General features: G+C 37.7%; 1 pseudogene; it reads right to left on the bottom strand.

The window, feature by feature from the left end:
* Positions 1-337: 337 nt before the first annotated feature.
* Positions 338-27,744, bottom strand: part of LOC107907927 (uncharacterized) — a 32,701-nt pseudogene continuing 5,294 nt past the window's right edge.

Consider the following 27,744-nt stretch of genomic DNA (forward strand, 5'->3'; position numbering starts at 1 on the left):
TCTATAATGCCAAAATAGACTTTTTCGAGTTGCTTTTGGACCGCAGCAGTTCTCGAACATTGATGCCGTTGCATACCTGTGCTTAGAATATCGACGAGAAGCAAATGGCTCCGTGGCTCTAGATGTGAAATGAATATGTCTGAACGAAAAAATATGGTGGCGGCGTGTTATTGACTCAATCGATCATCAGCTATATGAACCTACCCTTCATTCCGAGATCCGCTCTTATTTCGCTACCAAGAAAAATAATAACTAAAATAAAAAACAGCCGCAATATAGTTAAACTCCCACAAAAAAGAAAAGGAATTTCAATCTTACAGATCAAAATCTGTACATGTCAGAGAGCCTTGAATGAAGAGTGTCGTGCCCTGTCATGGTTCAATCTTCGGGTATTATTGATGTTTATAAGTTTCAATAGTCATTCTGGTTCTAATTCGAATTGAAGGAAGGGTTGCAACCTCCTTAAATGTCCTTTGCATTGCTTATGGCAAGAAGAAGAATTGTCGTTGATGTCGTGTTCGAGAGGAGTGAATTGTCATTGGTAGGGTGACTACCACTTTGCTTGCAAATAAGCAAGAGATCTCCATGAAGGAAACAACATCTAGTTCTTTTTTAGAGATGACCTAGCAGCTTCAACCTTAAGTTGAAGCAATTGTTTGAACCTAGTCAAAGAACCAACATAGACAACTGGTAGTGAATTCAATTGTTTCAATTGCTCTAGCTATCTCGAAGTGGCTTCAGAAGTCAATATCAATAATCAGACGCTAGGAATTCCCATTGCTGTAATTGACCACATCAATGTACGCATGATCACCTACATATATATATAAGTCAAAATTGGCTTTTTTCAAAATTAATATTGTTTTGCTGAGTTACACATAAATGAAAACCATTTTCTGGAAGGGTACCTAAGAATGACACAAAATATAAAAATAAGATGGTGCATAGATTATCTGTCCCATGCAAGACATCTAGAAAAAGTAAGCTCAAAATGGGTCCAATTTTTTATCTTCTAGACAACAACAAACTCGAGTTTGAAATCATCTACAAACAAATTCATATAAATATGCTTATACTTCTTATACATATATAGAGAGAGAGGAATCGAAAGCAACTTGGGAAAATTTAGGATTCAGAGGCTTATTAGCATACCTCTAAGGACGTTGCCACTACGCTGCCACCTCAATACACAAACAGCAGCATCATACCTAGAAAGCCTCAACAACTTTACAAGGGAATCCCTGATGCAACTGGCTTTACATGGACCCGACTTCACAGAGTGTAGGTCCGTCTAACCCATCAATAATAAAAGTAAATGGCCACAAACAGCAAGTCCATATCATAGTGACACACAGAGTGCTTATAGTATTGCAACACAACAGAGCAAAAGAAAAAAAAAAAGAATAAGATCAGCAATATTTAATATTTTAAACAAAAAGCTTTTAACCACTTCTAAAAATTCTAAATTATACTCTTTTTAGATACAAGTAGAATTATAAATAAGATTAAAATTACGAGTATAAATAATACATATTTAAATTATTATTATCGGAATTAATTATTACAAAATATAATAAAATTGATAATTAAAATATATTCGGACCGAAATAAGAAAATTTTTGAATAGGGTCACACATGAAAAATCTTAAATCAAAATAAATTTTGAATTAAAAATTCGTACATGATTTACACATAATAAAACTCGAAAACACTAAATATTTCAAATGAACTGAACACCTTAAAATTAATATAAATCTATAAGCATTAACTAAACTAATAAATTTACTTAATGTTTTTTTGGTAAGAACCTTAAAAAATTTTTGACAACTGTTCCTAAAAAATTAAACTCAAAACAGTAGTTACATAATAGATGCTGACTCAAATCACACCTGGGACGATAAACACCTTGAGACCAATACACAAGGTTTTGACTCAGATTTCTACACAAATAGCAATGAGAATCCATTTATATTTATTAAATGTTTATTAGCCATAATAATATGTCTGTATTTGGACAAGAACTACAAAGTTTTTTTTATATCTTGGTTAATTTCAATTTAAATCCAATAATTTATACTCTTTTTCTATTAAGTCCCTCCAAATATGTGCTACTTAATCAACATCCACTTTCAATTCTTTAACTTGTAATCAATGTTCTAAAATAGCTTTCTGGGAAATTGTATATCAAGAAAGGCGAGAACGACGAATGTCAAATCAAAGCAGTTGTCACCGCTATTGGTGGACACATTGCATATAGTAAAAGATCGGCCTCATCAAAAGAGAAATAAGAAGGTACTAGTGTCATAGGTTGCGCATGGGAGCACGCAACCGTGACAAACTTCTGTGATCCATCGTATTTGAGGGAGGTCATTTGGCCCAACCAAACTGGCCCGTTGCTTGGAAAGATTAAAAGCCCATCTCAAGAGCCTGGTAAATATGGAAAGTGATCCAAGAAGATATGATTATGTAATCTTAGAGTTCTAATTGTATACAGCTTTTAATTCTGTAATCTTAGAGTTCTAATTGTATACAGCTTTTAATTGTAGCCATTGATGTACTTTGATTTACACCGTTGATTTTAGGGAGGCTCAACTATAAATAGAGACCTCTCTGCTCATTGTAATACATTTAGTGGTAAATAAGAATTTTGAGAGTATTCACTCAAACTTTTCTCTCAAGTGTTCTTTCTCTTCTGTGGCTTTTGTTCATCTTTCAAAGTTTGTTCTTACTTCTTTCTTCTGCTGTTCTTCGTGGGTGCCTTGAGGGAATTCTATTGAATCCTTTATCGTTGCGTGATTACGCTGACTTAGGTGTTTTTACTGTTGAATCCATTATCATTGCGAGTTAGGCTGACTTAGGCGTTTTTAAGCAAAGAAACTGCCTAAGGGCGCACGGATCGTGTGGAAAAATTCTAAGTCCGTGACAGTTGGTATCCGAGCTAAGGTTCGAAGCCACCGTTGAAAGATGTTGAAAGAAGTTGAAGGAATAGAGACCCGTGGAAGGGCTAGGAAAGCTAGCTGCTCGAGGGACATATTGTCAACTTTAGAGGATCGTGTCGTCACTCTCGAGAATTCCGTGGGAGATATCAAGGAGAGGATTGATGATGTCGATGATAGGCTCCATGATGGATTGCAGTCCATGCAGGAGCAGCTCAAAGTATATGTGTTAGACAATGTGGAACACTTGACGGGTAGAGATGATGCCATTGAGACTATGGTGGCGGCCTTGAAAGGGGAGATTGCAGAGCTCAAGGGTGAAAATCACAATCTACAAGGCTGCTTTGGGAAATGATGGGTTATCTGCTGTCGCACCCAAGCCCAATATTGATGTTCCCAAGCCCAAAGAGTTTAAGGGAACAAGGTCCGCAAGAGATGTAGACAACTTTCTGTGGGGAATCGAGCAATACTTCCGTGCCAAAGGCCTCACAGAGGATGTCACTAAGGTAACTACTGCTGCGATGTATTTATCTGACGTTGCTTTGTTATGGTGGCATCGTAGGTCCACCGATGCGAGACGTGGTAGGACTAAAATCGAAATTTGGGAGGAGTTTCGATGTGAGTTCAAAGCACAATTTTACCCAGAGTATGCTGAGGATGAGGTTCAGACAAAGTTTCATCGGCTTGCGCAACAAGGCACTTTGAGGGAGTATGTGCAGGAGTTTAGCGAACTTATGCTTCAAATCTCATATATGGGGGAGAAAGAGGTATTCTTTTCCTTCATAGATGGATTAAAATTGTGGGCGAAGTAGGAGTTGCAACGCCGAGGAGTTCAAGAACTCACCAAGGCTATGTTCGTAGCAGAATCACTTGCTGAATTTGGTGGGAAGAAAGACAATGTCAATTCTTTTAAGCCCAGATTTAATTAAAAGGGTAATAGTGAGGGAGATAAAGAAAGGCCCACTAGGAACGGCAACGGTAAGAAGCATTGGGACAAGAAAAAGAGTGGGCCTATAAGTTGCTTTCACTGTGATGGTCCACATATGATCAATGACTGCCCAAAGAAGGCCGCTCTCACGGCTATGGAAGCAAAGGGGGAGTCTGATGTGGAGGATAACAATCTTGGTTCGATACTAGGGGGTGTTGAAGATAGAATGAGCCATGGTTTGATGTTTGTAGACATCATTGTGGCTGGCAGAAAATTGAATGGGCTCGTTGACATAGGCGCTTCTGATTTGTTCATGTCCGAGGAGGCTGCTTGTAAACTGGGCCTCAAGATAGATAATAAAGTGGGTCGGATCAAAACAGTGAACTCAGAAAGTGTTCCAATCAAGGGGTTGCAAAGGGAGTGGATCTTCAGCTCGGCAAATGGTCCGAGAAGGTATCCATTAAGGTAATACCACTCGATGATTATGATTTTGTGGTTGGACTAAGCTTCCTATATCAGGTTAATGCTCTTATTGCCCCTTCGAGCAATTACATGGTGATTTCGGACGCGAAACATCAATGCATGGTGAAAGTAACAAGGAAAAGAAGCTTTGAGGGAAAAACACTGTCAGCAATTCAGTTTGCTAAAGGTGTACGTAGAAATGAAGTCTCATATTTAGCAACCTTGAAGATCGAAGAGACCGCTGAGTCTGCTAGTGAGACCCCGAAAGAAGTGGGTCAATTGTTGCAATCATTCCGAGATATAATGTCTACTCAATTGCCTAAAAGTTTGCCACCCAAGAGGGAGGTGGACCACAAAATCAAGTTAGTGTCCAATGTGGTACCGCCAGCAAAGGCCCCATATCGTATGTCTCCGCCAATATTAAAAGAGTTACTGAAACAATTGAAAGAACTTTTGGATGCGGGATTCATTAGACCATCTAAATCCCCATACGGTGCCCCAGTGTTGTTCCAAAAGAAACATGATGGGTCCTTGAGAATGTGTATCGATTATCGAGCTCTAAACAAGATCACTGTGAAGAATAGGTACCCTATATCTCTTATTGCAGATTTGTTTGATCAGCTTGGTAGTGCAAGATGGTTTACCAAGTTAGATCTTAGATTGGGGTATCATCAAGCTCGGATAGCCGAGGGAGATGAACCAAAGACAGCTTGTGTGACACGATACGGTTCGTATGAGTTCCTTGTGATGCCTTTCGAACTCACGAAAGCCCCAGCCACATTCTGCACCCTAAATGAATAAGGTACTTCAACCATTTCTTGATCATTTTGTGGTTGTTTACCTTGATGATATTGTGGTGTATAGCAAGTCTCTTGAAGAGCACATGAGACACTTGAGGGAGGTGCTCCAAACTTTGAGGGAAAATGAGCTATTCATCAAGGAGGAGAAATGCTCATTTGCCCAACAAGAGGTGTCATTCCTAGGCCACATTGTAGGAGGTGGTAAGATCCGAATGGATAAGAGCAAGGTTCGAGTCATTTCAGAGTAGGAGCCTCCAACCAAGGTAACAAAATTGAGATCCTTCCTTGGGTTGGCAAATTACTATTGACGCTTTGTTGAAGGCTACTCTAGAATTACCACTCCCTTGACGGACATGTTGAAAAGGGGAAGTTATGGGATTGGAAACCGAAATGTGAGAAGGCCTTTAATCAATTGAAGTAAGAAATGACGAGGGAACCCGTACTTGCCTTGCCGAATTTTGCGAAGCCTTATGAGGTACGCACGGATGCATCAGATTATGCTATAGGGGGAGTATGGATGCAAGATGGGCACCCAATTGCTTTTGAGAGTCGAAAGCTTAATGAGACGGAGTGTAGATATACGGTCCAAGAGAAAGAGATGACTGCGGTAGTACACTGCTTGCGCACATGGAGATATTATTTATTGGGTTCCAGGTTCATGGTCCTCACCGATAATGTTGCCAATAGTTACTTTCTAATCCAGAAAAAGTTGTCTCCCAAGCAGGCTCGTTGGCAGGTTTTACTAGCGAAGTTTGATTTTACAATGGAATATAAACCAGGAAGTGCCAACATTGTGGCTGATGCACTCAGTCGAAAGATGGAATTCACAGCAATTAGTCAACCTGATGGTTCTTTGTTGGAACGCATTTGAGAGGGATTGTCCCATGATCCCACGGCCAAAAATTTGATTGAGCTTGCCAAGAAGGGAAAAACAAGAAGATTTTGGCTTGATGGGGAGCTATTATACACTCATGGACACCGCCTCTATGTGCCCCATTATGGGAAACTCCGTAAGGAAGTCATAAAGGAGTGTCATGACTCGAAATGGGCAGGCCAACTAGGGATGCATCGCACTTTGGCCCTTTTGGAGGAACGTTATTACTGGCCTCACATGGGTGTTGATGTGGAAACCTATGTGAAAACTTGTCTAGTGTGCCAACAACACAAGGTTGAGTTAAAGACTCTAGCCAGTTTACTTCAACCCTTGCCAGTTCTAGAAAGGTCATGGGAGAGTTTATCCATGGATTTTATTATTGGTTTGCCTAAGTCTGACGGGTTTGGGAGTATTCTTGTTGTGGTGGACAGGTTTTCAAAGTATGCGACATTTATTTCGGCGACTAAGGAGTGCCCTGTTGAGGAAGCAGCTCAGTTGTTTCTTAGACACGTGGTGAAATATTGGGGAGTGCCACTGTTTATTATCAGTGATCGAGATGGGCGATTTACGGGCTGGTTCTGGATGAAGTTGTTCAAGTCAATGGGCTCAGATTTGAACTTCTCCACGAGCATGCATCCACAAACCAATGAGCAAACTGAACGAGTAAATGCATTGTTGGAGACATATCTTCGACACTATGTAAGTGCCACACAAAGGGATTGGCCAAAGTTGTTGGATGTGGCCTAATTTTCATACAACTTGCAACAAAGTGGGGCCACGAATCAAAGTCCATTTAAAATAGTGACGGGTCAACAGCCACTCACACCCAACGCTGCTGTGACCCATTACACAAGACCAAATCCGGTAGCCTATCGATTCGCAAAAGATTGGCAATAGAAGAATGACTTGGCTAGAGCTTGTTTACACAAGGCAAGTAAGCGTAGCAAGAAGTGGACTGATCAAAAACGAAGGGATGTGCAATTTCAAGTGTGTGACTCAGTCCTCACTAAACTACACTTGATTTTGCGATATACTAGTTTGCACAAGGGTCTTGTACGAAGGTATGAGGGGCCGTTCAAAGTTGTGAAGAGAGTAGGCAAGGTGGCCTACAAGCTTGAGCTGCCAGCAAAACTTAAAGTCCACCCGGTCTTTCATGAAGCATGCTTAAACCATTTCATGGGGATCAAGAGGATCCGAATCGAGGCAAGTCTGAACGAGCACCGATGGGGGTAAAGGTGTCATACGATTGTGAAATCAAAAACATTGAGGCAGATCGAGTAATTAGACAAAAGTACCACCGACCACGGCATGAGTACTTAGTTCGATGGAAGGGACTTCCTGATAGCGAAGCAAGCTAGGAACCTGCCAAGGCATTGTGGCAGTTCCAAGGGAAGATTGACCAGTTCCATAAGGAAGAAGCGACTAGGGCGTCGCTAGAACAAGTGGGGGAGAATGTCATGGGTTGCGCATGGGAACACGCAACCATGACAAACTTGTGCGATCCATTGTATTTGACGGAGGTCATTTGGCCCAACCAAACTGGCCCGTTGCCTGGAGAGATTAAAAGCCCATCTCAAGAGCCTGGTAAATATGGAAAGTGATCTAAGAAGATATGATTATGTAATCTTAGAGTTCTAATTGTATACAACTTTTAATTATGTAATCTTAGAGTTCTAATTGTATACAGCTTTTAATTGTAACCATTGATGTACTTTGATTTACACCGTTGATTTTAGAGAGGCTCAACTATAAATGGAGACCTCTCTGCTCATTGTAATGCATTTAGTGGTAAATAAGAATTTTGAGAGTATTCACTCAAACTTTCTCTCAAGTGTTCTTTCTCTTCTGTGGCTTTTGTTCATCTTTCAAAGTTCGTTCTTACTTCGTTCTTCTGCTGTTCTTCGTGGGTGCCTTGAGGGAATTCTGTTGAATCCTTTATCGTTGCGTGATTAGGCTGACTTAGGTGTTTTTACTGTTGAATCTGTTATCATTGTGAGTTAGGCTGACTTAGGCATTTTTAAGCAAAGAAACTACCTAAGGCTGTACGGATCGCGTGGAAAAATTCTAAGTCCGTGACACTAGAAGGTACTGTTAGGCACTTTGACAACAATGACCCTTGTTATAGTTGGTTGTTGGCTGGTTGGTTTACTAAAGGTCGCCGTGTGCCCTCAAGCAGGCTCTATAGGGTAAAACCTTTGATAATCTATACATCTATACATACAAATATATATGGTATAAACTTCTATATATACATGCATATAGATTTTATAGAACTTTTAGTTTTATTTTGTCAAGGAAATGATATTTCTATGTTGTTTGGATTCTTAAAATACAACATCTCTACTTAAAAATACTTAGAAAATGGGAAAAACAACTAGTCATCTATCAATTTTATCCTATTCTATGTGGTTGGATTCAAATTTTAATGATAGATTGTATCAAATTCATATAAATTGATACATAATTTTGATATTTTATGTTAGTTTTTTTTATTTTTTCTTTAATAATTTTTATTTTTATAATTCCATTTAAAATACAATTGTTAAATTAAATTATATAACTTAATTAATAAATTTAAAATTTAAATGTGTATATGTATTTATACTATGTAGTTTAGATATATTTGCATATATGTTTGAAAAATACTGTAACGCCCCCCAAAAAACCCCTTATATATCTATTTTCATATGTTTGTGACATAAATACATGTTTGCTTAAGTGGTTAGATGTTTTGGGAAGTGTCTGAAAGGTCCCAAGTTCTAGCATTAGCTTGGGAAAAATTTTGTTTTTAATTGAATAAACCCCTATCTTTAGCCAGTAGGCTTATAAATAAATGTTAGTGAAATATGTCAGAATAGGTCTGTTGGTCTACTGGATAAGTAGAGTGGCAAAATGTTGGTGGTTTTGAGTTCAAGTACTGGTGTGCACTAGGGAGTGTTTTATTTTGCTGCTAGTGTCGTGTGGGTGTTTTAGTCTAACCGAACTACTGAAGAGTTGGAGTGGAATTTGAATTAGGTGGTTGAGAGAGGGGTGGACGGTTTTTGGGGAGTGGATTGAGGGATTTGGGGAGAAAAGTAAGGAGTGGAGGCGTTTGAGTTAGATTGGGCTGCTGAGTGGTTGGAATGAATGTAGTTTAGTGGAGTAAATCAAGGAGTTTTGGGAGTTACCCTTTGATTCTGAAAATCTCTGCAGAACTCTCCTCTACCATCTTTATTTTTATTTATTTTTCTTTTCTCTACCTCCATAGTCGAATTCTGTCCCTACCCCATTTTCGTTTTCTTTGGACTTCAACCTTCATGTGTTGTTGCCGAAATTTTGAGTGCTTTCCCATTTCCCTCTACGTGCCAAATTTTTCCCTCTCCACCTTTTCTTTTTCTTTTGTTTTCAGCCAAAATTCCCTATTGATTTCGTTTTCCCCTTCAATTCTCTTTCTTTCGTTACCGAAATTTCAAGTGTTTCCCTTTATCTTTCATTTCACTCTATCAAACTCCTCGGCTTTTGTTTCCATGCGATAATGGTAAGTAGTGTTGTTGTGTTATTTTAGTTTTGGTTTCGGAAGATTTTGATTCTGTTGTTTGTATAAAGGGGACGATCGTAAAGCGGTTTTTCTTCCCAACGAATTAATTTGTGCGAGTAGTCGGGGGTGATTGCGGTAAGTGATTGCATTTGGCTTGTTTTGGTATTGATTAAATTGTGTTTTAGTTGTCAAATTCGAGAGTGGGTACGCTGCTTGTAGGTTGCAAAAGGTTAGGAAGTGTTTAAGCATCGAGAACGACGCAGATGTGTAAAAATAACTTTGAACTTGGGAATCGACGAAAAGCTAAAAATGTGATTGTCGATGCCACACCGGCATGCGGTCTCCCATGTGGTAGGTCGTACGACCGAACATGGGCATCTGATCGACGAGGCCGGCCATGAGCGATACATGGGCCGAGTCGGGCCGAATTGGACCGTGTAGGCCCCACACTAGTGGACCACACAGACGTGTCAAAATATTGGGCCAGACCATGTGATCCACAAGGCCAAGGCCATTTTGGGTCGTGTCGGCCACACTGGCTTGTGGGCCCACATAGGCATACAACATGGGCCTGTGGGTCCATTTTTACTATTTGACTGTTGAGGTTGCACGGGTCACCCGAGTCAACTGTAAACCTACTGTAGGGTCGATAAATTTACTTGGACCCCTTATTGACTAAAATGACTGAAAGACTGTGATATGCCTATATGAGATAAATATGTATGTCTGTATGTTGAGCATGTTATTCGCACTGTACTGATTATACATGATACCATGACATGACTGTATGATGCATTGCATTGGGTTGGGGATTGATATTGATTGAAGGAAGTGTACTGAAAGGCCTCGAGCCTAACTTACTGGTAGCTCAGTTGCAACTATTGCCTAGTCTCGCATTCGGTACTTTCTGGAGTGTAGGGATGGATGGGTTGATTATATCCTCACATGGAGTGTAGGGTTTGACGGAGATGAAGTGTAGAGGCTGGTTGGGTAGGGCTTGTATGCTGTATAATCTATTACTGTTCTGATTATTGTTACTATAATGGGCCAAGGCCCAAAAACATGATTGCTTCTGTGTTGAGATGGGCTAAAGCCCAAACTGATATTGTCTCTGACACTGAAAAGGGCCTTAGCCCAGACCGTGATTGTTTTCTGTCTGTTTGATTTATATGGGATTACACACTGAGTTTTCGTAAACTCACCCTTCTGATTTGACTGTACAGGTAATCTCTAGACAGAGGCGGATCGGTGCGACGGAGGACTCAACGGTGGCCACACAACCTATTTCATTCGATTTAGTACTTAATTATAATTTTGGTTTTATTTTGAGGGTATTTTACTGTAATAATGGCCTCTCTAGATTTTTATGCTTAATGGGGTTTCTATTGTTTTGACTTACAATTGCTAGTAGTAGGGATAATCGAGTTTTCAAAACGAAACAAACGTTTGAACAAAATACTCACAAATTGGCAAACTGTTTTAAAAAGCTTCAGCGATAAATAACATTTTGAAAATTTATAATGTTTTGAAAGAGAATAACTTATGTATATGAATCATGTTTGAAATTGATCGACATGTCTCGGTATTAAGCAAAAGAGAGTGTAAAGAAGTGATAAAGAAAGGAGGTTTTTAACGACAACTCACTTTATGAAAAACACTTCCATGTGACATCGCCAGATTCGGCCATCATGTCTAGGCCGAGTGTGGGGTGTTACATTTAGTGGTTTCAGAGCAAAGTTTCCAAACTCAGCTATGGATTTGAGTTTAAAACTTGGTTTTTTAAATTACTGATTTCTGAATGATTTGAAACAATTTTACTGAATGTGTGACACATAGAGTCTCCGGCGCCGATCCTGTAAGTCCTCTAAACTGATATCTGTTTAAAAACTAAAAGTGCTATAGGTAGTATATACTGAGACTATTATAGATAGACTGTACTGAAAACACTCAGGTTACTGTATACTGAAATTGTAGTAAAATCGGTAAACACTAGTAGACACTGCATCGTATGAAAACAAACCTTACACTTTTGATACTATTTTCATAAAATATCTGTTAATAAACACTCGAACTATAAACTGATGCATAAAACTGTTAATACAGATTAACGGAAATAGACAATGAGCACAAGAGGTACTGGCGGACGGGGTACAAAAGGCTGTGGTAGAGGTTGTAGAGGTGCTCGAGCTGGGTTTTTGTCATCTGGTAATCTACCTAATTTGGAAACTAGTGAGACACCAACTTCGCCTGTGACTGAGACTAGGTCTCATGATCGAGCGGCTGGGGACGACGCACTGTCCCAAGCCATGTTAAGGATTCTAGAGAGGGTCGTTGGGCCCAATACGGGAGCTGAAGGGCGCGGGTCGGTTACAAAATGACTCTGATCTAATAGAGCTGAGCTTTTCAGGGGTATTGCTGAAGTTTCCCCTAATGTGGTAGAATACTAGATTGAGGCCACAGAGAGGATTATGGACGACATGCACTGCACTCTTGAGTAGAAGTTAAAGGGTGCTGTATCGCTGCTACGAGATAAGGCTTATCAGTGGTGGCTCACTTTAAGGAGGGCACTCAGCTCGATCGACTGGCCTGGGAGTTTTTTAAGTTCGCTTTCCAAGGAAAGTATGTGGGTGCCAGCTATGTGGATGCCCGTAGGAGGGAGTTCTTGAATTTGATTCAGGGAGATAGATCACTGGCCGAGTATGAGGCCGAGTTTCTACGACTAAGCTGCTATGCGCGTGGTATGGTAGCGACTAAGTATGAGCAATGTGTTCACTTTGAGGATGGCCTGAGGGATAATCTAAGGGTTTTGATAGCTCCACAGAGGGAGGGATACTTTGCTGCACTGGTTGATAAGGCGAAGATCACCGAGGAGGTGAAGCGTACTGAGCGCCAAAATTGTGACAGAGAGAGAGAGGTTGGAATAAGAGGGATTCGGAGCCCTCGAGTTCTGTTTACAGACTTAAGAAAAAGGCCAGGGTTGATGGGTCAATTAGAGTTGGGGATCTCATTGCTGGACAGCCATTGTGTACTGAATGTGGTAGGTGCCATCAGGGCGACTGTTGAAAAGGAACTGAGGCATGTTTGAGGTGTAGTTCTCTAGAGCACCGTATTAGAGAGTGTAACAGCCCGATTTAGGGCTTAGTCAGAATAATGGTTTTGAGACCACAAATTTGAAGAGGAAAAATTTATTTTTACTACATTTTTATGGTCTACAATTTCATGAAAATATTTCATGAAAATTTCGTTTGAAAATTTTGACGTCTGGGCACTTAATTTAGTCAAAAGGACTAAATTGTAAAAAGTGCAAAAGTTGAGTTTTATTTGTTAAATGTATTTAATTGTTATGGAATTATAAATTAAGGGTCCTTATGTGGTAATTAGACCATTAGTTAGTGATGGACAAAAAATGGACAAGAAATAAGTGAAATAGGATTTTTTTAAGTAAGGGCATTTTGGTCATTTAGTAAATAAATTGAATTAAAATGGGAAAAAGATGTAAAAAATGGTGTTATCATATTTGCTTGCTGCTGAAACTTGAAGGACTCCATAGCTAGGGTTTTGGCCACTTTCAAGCTTGATTGTAAGTGCATTTTAGCCCCGTTTTTAATGTTCTTTGCATTTTTGATATTCCCGTAGCTCGGTTTATCTATTTCTACTGTTATTTTTAGCTAGGGTTGAAATTTGAAAAATTACCCATGTGTTAAATGTATGTATTTTGATGTTTTATGGAAGAATATGAAGCTAGAATTTATGTTAAACAACTTTTGCTAGTCAATTTTAAGTGAAACCGAGCAAAATAACATAATCGATAAAAATATTTAATGTTCGTAAGTAAGAGTTAGAGTGAGAATTTGATGTTGCCATAGAAGGGAAAAGTGTTCAGCATGTTATAATTATGCAAAAGTTTAGGGACAAAATTGTAATTTTGTCAAAAGTTGAGTTGAGGATTATTTTGATAAATGTGAATATTAAACAAGCTAAATTTGCTATTATAGATCAAGAAAGACGTGGAATCAACCTCGATAAGGGAAAGGAAAAGATTGTGGATTGTATTGCAAAATTTCTATATTTTGCACCGAGGTAAGTAATATGTAATTAATACATTGTTTATAACTATTTTTGATATTTTGTTTTAATATATGAGAAATGGTTGAATATGAAATTGTTATATAACAATTAGAAATTTAGAATTTATAGTTGAATCGATTAAAATCTGCTTGAATTGTGGATATATCATTGACAAGAAATAAGTGAAGTAGTTGAATTGAATTATTAAATTTGTTATGGGATTGGACTGAAATATTGAAATTGTGATTTGTGTACGGATAAATTGTAAATCCTTGAAAATTAAGAATCTCTGTGGGACTGTCGGAATAAGAAAGGCTTGAATAAAATGCCTATAAACACGTGTGTAATACTAAGTCCAGGCTACTACGTGTATCGATAGATAATGGTCACATGTGTAGTACCATGTGTAGGCTACTATGTGTACTGGAAGGTTTTGTCCATGTGTGTAGTACTATGTGCAGGCTACTGCGTGAACCGGAAAGTTTGATCACGTGTGTAGTACTATGTGAAGGCTACTACGTGTATCGAATGATAATAATTACACGGGTGGTACTATGTGCAAACCACCGAATATTCGCTATTATACCGACGTGTTCAATGGGATATGAGTATTGATAAAAAAAAATGAGTATGTGATTGAAGTGTGAAAATTTGCTAAAGAGTAACTGGAGTGATGAAGTTTCGTACTATGCTTACAAAATAAATTGTTGTAATGTTATGTAAATGAGTGAAATTGAAATAGAATAGATTTGAACAGTGGAAGTGATGTTAGTTTGAAAAAAGACCAAAAATTGTAGAAATTGATTTATTGGTTGGATGAGATATAGAATTAAAGCCTAATGAGCCTACTTTCATATAAAAGAAGCAGATCAAGCAAAAGAGTTGTATATTTTGAGATATTTGAATTTTAGTTAGGCCGGGTTGGATTGATTTTGGAATCCCCTGTTCTGACTTGGAAAATTCATTAAAATTGTAAAAAAATAATTCTGTGGGATAATTTATATTCTTAGAATCCTTAATGAGTCTATATTCAAAATAAACAAACAAAAATATCATATGAATTCTGTACAGTGAAATAATTCATTTTTACTGAAGAGAGGTAAGAGATGTTAGCAGTGAAACAGGGGTGACTTTAAAGTATAAACTGTACTAATTGGCCTAGTAAAAAATTCTGAAAATTTTATTATAAGACGGTATATGAGTCTAGTTTTAGGGAAAATTTATGGAACTTAATTTGGAGTTTCGTAGCTCCAGATAAAAATAATTTAGTGACTGTAACGAAAAAAACAGTTTGCTGGAATTTGAATAAATATCAAATTTATGGTTGATTAAAATTATGTTATTTATGGAAACATGTTTTAAATTTGTTTATCAATTACATACATACTTAACAAGCTATATGCTTAATTCTCTTTCTTTTTTCTTATTTTATAGTGTTATAAATCATCTCAGAATTCAGACAGGGTCAGGGATCATCCACACTATCTACATCTTTTGGTATTTTGAAACTAATATTTCTGAATTATGACATGTATAGAAGACTTAATGTTAATGTGATGTATATATATACTAATTACTACTTAGCTTAAGATGTTAATGTATATTAATTGATAGGTTGTTTTCTTAAAAAATGCTAACGAGGTTACTTTGAATGTCGTGAATGATTTAATTATGTTTAAGTATATAGCTGTATTAGTTGAAATATTGAATTGGTTTGAGATTGCATTTTGAAAATTTACAGGAGGGATTAGACATTTGCAAAAAATTTTATGTCAAAAATTTTATAAAAAAAACTCTGATTGTATGAAAATATGTATTTTATGTTTGATAATACTTCTTACCCTGTTTCGGCGATGAACACGGGTAAGAGGTGTTACAGAGAGTGTCCATGGAGGTCTGATCAGATGCAAGCTCCAGGTAATAATACTGCGTAGCCACCAAGGGTAGTTCATCAACCACCGAGAGGTCGGGGTCAGGCCAGAGGTGGTAATGGTTTCGGTCATGGTCAGAGGGCACTAGGCAGAGGTGTCAGTCATATTGAGGCGAGACAGTCAGCTCTAGTTTATACTGTTCGTCATCGAGAGGATGGAGATGCTCAGACGTCATTACGGGTACGTTCTTTATTTATAATGTATCATATACTACACTGATAGATATAGGATCCACTCACTCCTATATAGCTTGTACCGTATCTTAAAACTTGGGTATATTGGTTGAGAGCACTACGAGTGAGGTCACTGTACTGGGCCCGTTGGGGCAGTCAATAAGGGTTAACAAACTATTTAGAGATGTTCTTCTAGAGGTTCAAGGAGCTATCTTTTTGGTTGATCTGATGGAACTGCCTTTTGGGGAATTTGTTCTGATAATGGGAATGGACTGGTTGGTTAAACACCGAGTGAGTTTAGATTGTGCCACGAAAAAGGTTGTACTGAGAACTGTGGATGACAGCGAGGTAGTCGCAACTAGGGAGCGTCGGAACTACTTATCGAATGTGATTTCTGCATTAAGGGCCGAAAAGTTGGTTCGTAAGGGATGTGAGGCGTATCTGGCTTACATCACTGTTTCAGATTTTGGGGATTCTTTGGTTAAGGATATCAAGACGGTTAAGGAGTTTTCAGACGTTTTTCCTAAAGAGCTACCTAGGTTACCTCTGAATCGTGAAGTAGAGTTTGGGATTGAGCTCCTTCCTGGTACAGCTCCGGTGTCCATCGCTCCTTATAGAATGACACAAAAAGAGCTTGTGGAGTTTAAGGCTCAAATTCAAGAGCTACTGGATCGTGGGTTCATCTGCCCTAGTGTGTCTGCGTGGGGAGCACCGGTTCTATTTGTGAAAAAGAAGGATGGATTCATGCGTATGTGTATTGATTACCGGTAATTAAACAAGTTGACCATAAAGAATAATTACCCCCTACTGAGGATAGACGATCTGTTTGATCAGTTCTGAGGTGCTTCTTTTTTCTTCAAGATTGATATACGATCAGGGTATCACTAGTTGAGAGTTAAAGAGGCTGACGTGCATAAGACAGCATTTAGGACTCGCTATGGTCACTACGAGTTCCTAGTGATGCCATTTAGACTGACGAAGGCATCAGTAGCTTTTATAGATTTGATAAACCGAGTGTTCCAGCCCTATCTGGATCGGGTCGTAGTGGTATTTATTGATGATATACTGGTGTATTCGAAAACTGAGGATGAACACGATGAACACCTTAGAGTGGTTCTATAGATTTTGTGAGAGAAACAACTGTATACCGAGTTCAGTAAATGTGAGTTCTGGTTACAGGAAGCAACATTTTGGGCCATATAATTTCTGCTGAGGGGATTAGGGTCAGTCCTCGAAAGATTGAGGCAGTGTTGGATTGGAAACAGCCTAAGACTGTATCTGAGATTCTCAGTTTTCTGGGACTGGCAGGGTATTATCGACAATTTGTAAAGGGTTTTGCACTGATTGCAGCACCCTTGACTAAGCTGCTACGTAAGGGTGTGCCATTTAACTAGACTGATGTGTAGCAAAAGAGTTTTGAAAAGCTCAAAATTGTATTGATTGAGGCCCCTATTTTTATACAGCCAGAGTCTGGAAAAGAGTTTACTATCTACAGTGATGCATCACATGTCGGTTTAGGATGTGTGTTGATGCAAGAGGGTAAGGTGGTAACGTATACGTCTCGTCAGCATAAGACTCATGAGGTGAACTATCCGACTCATGACTTGGAGTTTGTCGCAGTGGTATTCATACTAAAAATATGGAGGCATTACTTGTATGGTGAGAAGTGTATCATTTACACCGATAACAAGAGCCTTAAGTACCTCTTTACTCAGAAGGAGCTGAAACTTAGGAAGCGTAGATGGATTGAATTGCTTAAAGACTACGATTGTACTATTGAATACCATCCTGGTAAGGCCAATGTGGTGGTTGATGCACTGAGCCGTAGGGCTATGACTAACCTAAGGGCAATGTTTGCTCACCCCAGTTTATTTGATGATGGTAGTCTGTTGGCTAAACTTCAAGTTAAACCGACGTGCATAGAGCAGATTAAGGGTAAACAGATAAAGGATGAGTCTCTAACAGGTTGAGAGTGGGAATATCGAGGATTTTAGACTGAATAGCGAAGGGGTGCTCTATTTCCATGGGAGAATCTGTATACCAAAAGATACTGATTTGGGGCACTCTATACTGACAGAGGCACGTAGTAGCCCTTATGCTATGCATCCTAGCGAAAATAAGATGTACTGAGACCTTCGTGAGTTATATTAGTGGCCAGGTCTTAAGCGTGAGGTTACATATTTTATGGGTAAGTGTCTGACTTGCCAGCAGGTTAAGGCTGAGCATCAATTACCTTCGGGTTTGTTGTAGCCAGTCAAGATTCCGCTTTGGAAGTGGAAGAGAGTGATTATGGACTTCGTTAGTGGGTTACCCCTCACACCCACTAAGAAGGATTTTGTATGGGTCACTGTGGATCGATTGACCAAGTTTGCCCACTTCATACCGGTTCAGACCGACTACTCTTTGTAGAAGTTGGCTAAATTGTATGTGTCTGAGATAGTGAAATTGCATGGGTACTAATTTCAATAATATCTGATAGGGATCCTTGCTTCACTTCTCGATTCTGGAAGAAGCTACATGAAGCTCTAGGTACAAGATTAGACTTCAGTACTGCGTTCCATCCTCAGACTGACAGTCAGTCAGAGAGGGTGATTCAGATACTGAAAGATATGTTGAGAAGTTGTGTGATTGACTTTCGAGGCAGTTGGGAGGATTACTTGCCACTAGCAGAGTTTTCTTATAACAACAGCTATCAGTCTAGCATTCAGATGGCACCTTACGAGGCTTTATATAGTCGTAGGTGCCGCACACCTTCATGTTAGACTGAGTTGGGCGAGCGGCGTGTTCTAGGTCCCGAGCTAGTTTCTGATACCGAGGATAAAGTTAGGTTGATTCAAGACCGACTAAAAGCGGCATCTAATAAGTAGAAGTCCTACGCAGACCTGAAGCGTCGAGAAATTGAGTTTTCAGTGGGGGACTTCGTTTTCCTCAAGGTCTCACCATGGAAGAAGGTATTAAGATTTGGTCGTAAGGGCAAGTTGAGCCCTAGATTTATTGGACCTTACCGTGTGCTTAAGCAAGTGGGACCAGTTGCATACCAATTGGAATTACCTATGGAATTAGACTGGATTAACGACGTGTTCCACGTCTCTATGTTGAGGCGCTATCGCTCTGATCCCACGCATATTATTCCTGTTGAGGAGATTGAGGTAAGGCCAGATCTGACCTTTGAGGAGGAGCCAATTTAGATATTGGAGCGAGATGCAAAGGTTCTAAGAAGAAAATCCATCCCACTAGTTAAGGTTCTTTGGCGTAATCATAGCTCTGAGAAGGCCACATGGGAGTCTTAGGATGCGATGCGACAGCAATATCCTCATCTGTTTTGATCAGGTAAAATTTTAAGGCCAAAGTTTTCGTTTAGGGGGGAGTGTTGTAATGCCCCAAAAAAATCCCTTATATATATTTTCGTATGTTTGGAACATAAATACATGTTTGCTTCAGTGGTTAAGTGTTATAGGAAATGTCTGAGAGGTCCCAAGTTCTAGCCTTAGCTTGGAAAAAATTTGTTTTTAATTAAATAAACCCCTATCTTTAGCCAGTAGGCTTATAAATAAATGTTAGTGAAATATGTTAGAATGGGCCTGTTGGTCTAGTGGATAAGTAGAGTGGCAAAGTGCTGGTGGTCTTGAGTTCGAGTACTGGTGTTCGTTAGTGAGTGTTTTATTTTTCTGCTAGTGTCGTGTGGGTGTTTTAGTCTAACCGAACTACTAAAGAGTTGGAGTGGAATTTGAATTAGGTGGTTGAGGGAGAGGTAGACGGCTTTTGGGGAGTGGATTGAGGGATTTGGGGACAAAAGTAAGGAGTGGAGGTGTTTGAGTTGGACTGGGATGCTGAGTGGTTGGAATGGATGTGGTTTAGTGGAGTAAATCAAGGATTTTGGGGAGTTACCCATTGATTCAAAAAATCTCTATAGAACTCTCCTCTACCATATTTCATTTTTATTTTTTTCTTTTCTCTGGCTCCATAGTCAAATTCTGTCCCTTTCTTCCCCACCCCCCTTTTCCTTTTCTTTGGACTTCAATCTTCCTGTGTTGTTGCCGAGATTTCGGGTGCTTTTCCTCTACCTAAAAAATTTTTCCCTCTCCACCTTTTCTTTTTCTTTTTTTTTTCAGTCGAAATCCCTAATTGCTGCCGTTTTCCCCTTCAATTCTCCTTCTTTTTTGTTTTGTTTTGTTGCCAAAATTTCAAGTGTTTCCCCTTATCTTTTATTTCAGTTTATCTGGCTCATCAGCTTTTGTTTCCATGCGATAACGATAAGTAGTGTTTTTGTGTTCTTTTAGTTTTGGTTTCGAAAGATTTTGATTCTGTTGTTTGTATATAGGGGACGATCATGAAGCAGTTTTTCTTCCCAACGAATTGATTAGTGCAAGTAGTCGGGGGTGATTGCGGTAAGTGATTGCATGTGGCACATTTTGGTATTAATTAAATTCTGTTTTAGTTGTTAAATTCAAGATTGGGTATGCTGCTTGCAGGTTGCAGAAGGTTAGGAAATGTTTAAGCATCGAGAACGACTCAGGTGTGTAAAAATAACTTTGAAAAAGGGAATCAACAAAAAGCAAAAAATGTGATTGTCAACGCCACACCGGCTTGCGATCGCTAGTGTGGTAGGCCGTGTGACCGAACATGGGCGTGTGATCGACGAGGTCGGCCATGAGCGATGAATGGGCCGGGCCGAATTAGACCGTGAAGGCCACACAAGCGCGTGGGCCCTACACAGGTGGACCACATAAGCGTGTGGAAATATTGGGCCAGGCCATGTGGAACATGGGCCTGTGGGCCCATTTTCACTGTTTGACTGCTAAGGTTACACGGGTCGCCCGAGTTGACTTTGGACCTACTGTAGTGTCGGTAAATTTTTCTGGACCCCTTATTGATTGAAATGACTGAAAGACTGTTATATGCCTATATGCGATAGATATGTATGTCTATATGTTGAGCATGTAATTCGCACTATACTGATTATACATGATACCATGACATGACTGTATGATGCATTGGGTTGGGTTGGGGATTGATATTGATTGGAGGAAGTGTACTGAAAGGCCTCGAGCCTAACTTAGTGGCAGCTCAGCTGCAACTACTACCTAGTGCCTCATTTGGTACTTTTTGGAGTGTAGGGATGAGTGGTTTGATTATATCCCCACATGGAATGTAGGGTTGGACAGAGATGGAGTGTAAAGGCTAGTTGGGTAGGGCCTGTATGCTGTATAATCTATTACTGTATTGATTATTGTTACTGTAATGGGCCAAGGCCCAAACACATGATTGCTTCTATGCTGAGATGGGCTAAAGCCCAAACTGATATTGTTTCTGACACTGAAAAGGGCCTAGGCCCAAACCGTGATTACTTTCTGTCTGTTTGCTTTATATGAGATTACACACTGAGTTTTCGTAAACTCACCCTTCTGATTTCACTGTACAGGTAATCCCTAGACATAGGCGATCTATGCGACGGAGGACTCAGCGGTGGCCACACAACCTATTTAATTCGATTTAGTAATTAGTTATAATTTCGGTTTTATTTTGGGGGTATTTTACTGTAATAATGGCCTCTCTGGATTTTTATGTTTAATTTGGGGTTTCTATTGTTTTGACTTACAACTGCTAGTAGTAGGGATAATCGAGTTTCAAAACGAAACAAGCATTTGAACAAAGTACACATAAATTGGCAAACTGTTTTAAAAAGCTTTCGCGATAAGTAACGTTTTGAAAATTTATAACGTTTTGAAAGATAATAACTTATGTATATGAATCATGTTTGAAATTGATCAACACGTCTTGCTATTAAACAAAAGAGAGTGTAAAGAATTGATAAAGAAAGGAGGTTTTTAACGACAACTCACTTTATGAAAAACACTTCCTTGTGACATCGCCAAATTCGGCCATAACGTCTGGGGCGGGTTTGGGGTGTTACAAATACTTGAAAATGTAGATAAACTTGAAACAATAAATCAACATACACTAGTATTGCCAATAAGGCCTTGGCACTGTTGCCAAAGGTTGTGGTCACCTAGAAGGCTTTAGTTTGATTCTTACCATCCGCATTTGCGATGTGTGGGTTTGTCTCCCACCATGTGCATATGGCTTGTGTGGTTTTTATCTAGTTTCTCTCTACATTTTTTTCTTGTTTTGTTTGGTTCGTGGTCTATTGTGCACTGTACTTTCTTATATTAGTGGAACTTTCTACAACTAAACTATTCACCCAAGCTTTAAGGTCCACTAAAAGGAAAAGGAAAGTTTTGACACGTGGCACATTCAAAGCTCACTTTATTTTTCTCTTTACTATAAATAATTAGATTTTAGTTTTGTCCCTCTAATATATTTTAAATTTGAAATTCAATGTTTATAATTTAATTTCTAACATAATTTGATCCTAATTTATAAGATGTCATTAACTAATCTCAATAATTAATTTCGTCAACTTTTAAATTAAAATATTATATAATTATATATAATTTGAATACTTTAATGAGTTTTTAGATTAATAAGTGGCTTCCCCTTATTTTTTGGGTTGTCTTATTCTTTTTAAAAATGGTTAATTTCAAATTTAACCCCTAAAATTTTAAATAATTTAATAAATAAAAAGAGTAACATAGACCATAAACATGAATAGGGAAAGTAACAAAGCAACTAATATACTACCTTATATTGTTGTATATTTTTAATTTAAAGCATATCTTTCACAATCAAAATCATATATGAAGAAGAGGGAAAAATTTTAGAAACAAATTCTCCAACCTTATAAAATATTAGGCTTAGGTAAAAACAAATAATAATCTATAATGTCGTAGTAGACTTTTCGGAGTTGCTTTTGAGCCGTAGTAGTTCTCGTATATCAATACCGTTACATACATGTGCTTAGAATTTCGACGCGAAGCAAATGGCTTCCCAGCTTGAGATGTGAAATGAAGAGGTTTAAACGACAAATGTGGGGGTGGCATGTTATTAACTCAATCAATCATCAGCTATATGAACCTACCCTTCATTCTGAGATCCTCACTTATTTCACTACCAAGAAAAAAAATAGCTAAAAGAAAAAAAAGGCGCAATAAGTTAAGCTCTCAAAAAAAGAAAAGGAATCCCAATCTTTAAACGACAAATGTGGAGGTGGCATGTTATTAACTCAATCGATCATCAGCTATATGAACCTACCCTTCATTCTGAGATCCTCACTTATTTCACCACCAAGAAAAAAAATAGCTAAAAGAAAAAAAAGGTGCAATAAGTTAAGCTCTCAAAAAGAAAAGAAAAGGAATCTCAATCTTAGAGATCAAAATTTGTACATGTCAGAGAGCCCTGAATGAAGAGGTCTTGCCCTGTTATGCTTCAATCTTCGGGTATTATTGATGTTTATAGGTTTTAATAGTCGTTTTGTAGTACCCCAAACCCGACCTAGACGTTATGGCTGAACCTAGCGATGTCACATGGAAAGGGATTTGAAGATAAGATTGTCAAGTTTAAAAACCGTTACAATAAGTTAGCTTTTATTTAATTCAAAAAAATCTAGTTTATTTGCTTTAAAACTTGTCTCTTAACGGAAGCTTTTGGAACCAATAAATTTAGGGAAAATCATTTCTATTTACGAAACACCTTAGTTTTTAGAAAAAAACTGTGTTTTGTGGAATTGTAGTTAAAAAATCCATAAAAAAATAGTATAAAGTCCCAAATTTAAATCCAACTAGTCCATAGTCCAAAAGATACATAAAAAACCCCAAATAAGTAATAAATTCTAGGCATTAAACGAAAACAGTCTAAAATTTACGTGTGGCCACCGTCGAGTCCTCCGTTGCACCGACCCGTCAAGTCTGAGATTACCTTTACAGATTAAACAGAGAAAGGGTGAGGTTTTGCAAACTCACTGTGTAATCCCCACAGAAAAGATGCATACAGGTAATCAATAGAATTTAGTTAGATACAGTTTGGGGTCCGTGCCAATCACAGAATCAGTTTGGGCGTTAGCCCATTCAGATATAGTCTCAGAAATACATTAGAGCCTTGGCCCATATCAGATACAGAATGCAGATACAGTAAATCAGGATCCTACCCACCAACCTCTACACACCATCTCCGTCCAACCCTACACACCATGTGGGGATTAAATCAACCCACCCATCCTTACATACCATGCTATACCGAAATGCGGCACATAATCAGAAGGTTGCAGCTGAGCTGCCAGATAACAGGCTTAATAGCCTTTCAGACACGTCCTCCAAATGTCATCAACCCACCCCGATGCAATGCAACATACAAAATATGTCATGCCATTATGCAATTAATAGTACATACATTTAGATATCATAAGTCATGCTCGGTATATAAATCAGACAGACAGATCACACATATAGGGGTCTAAGTAAAGCTTACCAATCCTACAGTAGGTCCACAATCGACTTGGGCGACCCGTGCAACCTTACAGAACTTTTTAGAAAAATGGGCTCACACTCTTATGTGGCCCACTCGACCCAAATTGGCCTTGGCCACATGATCCATTTTTAATGTAACCCGTGCTAGTTGATTATTCATATATGTTTTCACTATTTACTTATATGTTCCTTCAAAGCTGTCTACTTGAGTCATTGTTACTATAATTATCAATATCTTGAGCTACTGAATTCTGAATTAAGATCATCTTGATGTATTTGAAACTAGACTCAAATACCTTTCTACCATAAAATTTTTAGAATTTTTGGTTCAGCCAATAAGTATAGTAAAATCTTCAAACTTACCCCTGTTCTACTGTCTGACAGCTTCGTCCCTTCTTTCCTAAAAATTAATTATCTTTTAGTACAAAATTTGGATGATGTTTCCATTTATTTCTATTGAAAGTAGACTCATTAATAATTTAAAAATGTAAATTTTAACCCCTAATTATTTTTCTCCAATTTTTGATGATTTTCCAAAGTCAGAACAGGGGAACCCGAATTCAATCTGACCTTGTCTCACAAATTTTATTATACCTCACGATTTACAATTCCATTACTTATATTATTTCTTCTATGAGAAACGAAACTCAATAAGCTTTAATTCCATATTTTTTTAATTCTCTAATTCGATTTCCATAATTTATGACGATTTTTCAAAGTTAGCCTATGGCTTCTGTCCAAATAGCAAGCAATTTTGGCATTTCGCCGAATCCTTTTTTTTTTGCGTTTCGAGTACACACTTGGTTTTGTTTGATGCTAAAATAGTCCCCGAGCACTCCAAAGCCTATAATCAAGATACTCAACATCAATTTAAAGGATTTACAAGCGAATTGACAACAAAGAACGAACAGAAACCCAACTTACCACCAACAATAACCCTCCGTTTAACTATTGCTAAGACGAGAACACTGAATACACCAGTCCGAGCCTCCCCCTACGCCCAAATCGCAGAGAAAAAAAATTATCACTTTAGTCGTTAAGAGATTAATGACAGAAACGAAGAGAAACACTTACCGAAACTAAGAGAGCACTAACGGCTTGTGAAAACAAAGGAAGATAAATGGATTAGAGAAAAATCTAGAAGAAGAAAAAGAAGAGAAATATGGAAAAACTCAGAAAATTTCAGCAAGAGGAGAGGGAAAAGAATAGACGACAAAATTTTTTTTTGGAAAAGAGAGTCAAATTTCGGTTATGGGAAAAAAATAAAATAAAATCCCGATAACCCCCAAAATCCCTTAATCTTCTCCTCTAATTCCCACTACACATCCACTACCAGAATCCCCCTATTACACAACTCTATCCCGAAATCTGAGCAAAAAAAATAATTCCCTTACCTGCATAGGGATTCAAACACAAGACCTCTACTATAATAACACACGATAACCACCAGACCAGCAGACCCATTCTGATGTAATTTACCCAACAATCAAATAAAAACCTACTAAACAAGAGTAGGGCCTAATTCATTCAAAATACCAAAATTTGTCCAAGCGAAGGCTTGAACTTGGGACCTTCCAAACACTCCCAGAACACATAACCACTAAAACTGACATATATTTGTGTCATATTTTCACAATAATGAAATTAGAAATTTTGAGGCGTCACACGTTTTGGTTCTAATTCGGATTGAAAGGAAGGTTACAACCTCCTTAAATGTCCTTTGCATTGCTAATGGCAAGAAGAAGAATTGCTGCTGATGTCGTGTCAGAGTAGCACTTTGCTTGCAAATAAGCAAGTGGTCTCCATAGAGGGAACATCATCGAGTTTTGCTCGAGAGACGACCTAGCAGCTTCAACCATAAGTTGAGGCAATTGTTTGAACTGAGTCATGGAACCAACATAGACAACTAGTAGTGAATCCAATATTCTTTCGTATGAATCCAATATTCAGTTAAATTCTGTTTATTTGTTTCAATCAAACTCTGATTAGTCTAGTTTATTTTATTATTATTTGACCTATGAATTTAGCTTATAAATAGGTTATCTTACAACCTTAGAGAATACACCCATTAAAGATTAGAACTCATAAAACTTTCGGAGAATTTTTTTCCGTTTTGATGGTTCTTTGTTTTTCTGGTTTCGGGGTTTAGTTTTTATCTCCATCTTTATACTCTTCATTATTTTGCCAATATAGTAAAATTATCTTTGTCTATGGTCTTTTATCTCTTTGGAGAGGTTTTTCCAAGTTAAATTTGTGTGTTCAATTTCTCAATTTCTTCTGCTATTTTTTTACTTGTTTGTTGCTTAATTGGGTCTATCCTCAATAGCTATAATTGACCGCATCAATGTACTGATGATCACCTACATATATATTTGTCATAATTGGTTTTTGTCAAAATTAATATTTTTTTACTAATTTATACATAAATGAAAACCATTTGCCCAAAGGGTACCTAGGAATGACACAAAATATAACAATACTTTTCATCATGAATGGTAGGGATAAAATATCCAATACGGGCAATCAAGGTAAAAAAAACTATGATGCATAGATTTTCTTCCATATACAAGACATCTAGAAAGAATAATCTCAAAATGAGTCCAATTTTCCATCTTCTAGACAATAAAAAATTCGAGTATGAAATCATCTACAAACAAATTGATACAAATATGCTTATACATCTTATGCATATATAGAGAGAGAGGAATCGAAAGTAGCTTGGGAAAATTTAGGATTCAGAGGCTTATTAGCATACCTCCAGGGACTTTGCCACTATGATGCCACCTTGATACACAAATAGCAGCATCATACCCAGAAAGCCTCAAAAGCTTTACAAGGGAATACCTAATGCAACTGCCATTACATGGACCCACCTTCACAGAGTGTACATTTGTCCCACCCATCAATAATACAAGTAAATGAACTACAGACAACAAGTCCATATCATAGTGACACTCATAGTGCTTATAGTACTGCAACACAACAGAGCAAAAGAAAAGAGAATTAGATTAGCAATATTTAATATTTTAAGCAAAAAGCTTTTAATCACTTCTAAAAATTGTAAATTATAGTTTTTTTAGATACAAGTATAATTATAAATAAGATTGAAATTATGAGTATAAATAATGTATATTTAAATAATTATTATCAGAATTAACTATTACAAAATATAATAAAATTGATAATTAAAATATATTTGAACTTAAATAAGAAAAAAATTAAATAGGGTCACACATGAAAAATCTTAACTCAAAATAAATTTTGAATTAAAAGTTCATACATGATTTACACATAATAAAACTTGAAAACACTAAAAATTTCAAGTGAACTGAAAATCTTAAAATTAGTATAAATCTATAAACATTAACTAAACTAATAAATTTACTTAATGTTTTTTTTGGTAATTAACCTTAAAAAATATTTGAAAAGTGTTTCTAAAAAATTATATTCAGAACAGCAGTTACATAATAGATGCTGACTCGGATCACACCTGGGAAAATAAACACTCTGAGGCTAATACACAAGATTCTGACTCAGATTTCTACACAAATGGTAATGAGAATCCATTTAGATTTATTAGATGTTTATTAGTCATAATAATATGTCTGTATTTGGACAAGAAATACGAAGTTTTTTTATATCTTGGTTAATTCCAATAATTTAAACACTCTTTCTATTAATTCCCTCTAAAT

The sequence above is a fragment of the Gossypium hirsutum genome, chromosome D02 (genome assembly GCF_007990345.1).
Source record: "Gossypium hirsutum isolate 1008001.06 chromosome D02, Gossypium_hirsutum_v2.1, whole genome shotgun sequence".
Taxonomy (NCBI): domain Eukaryota; kingdom Viridiplantae; phylum Streptophyta; class Magnoliopsida; order Malvales; family Malvaceae; genus Gossypium; species Gossypium hirsutum.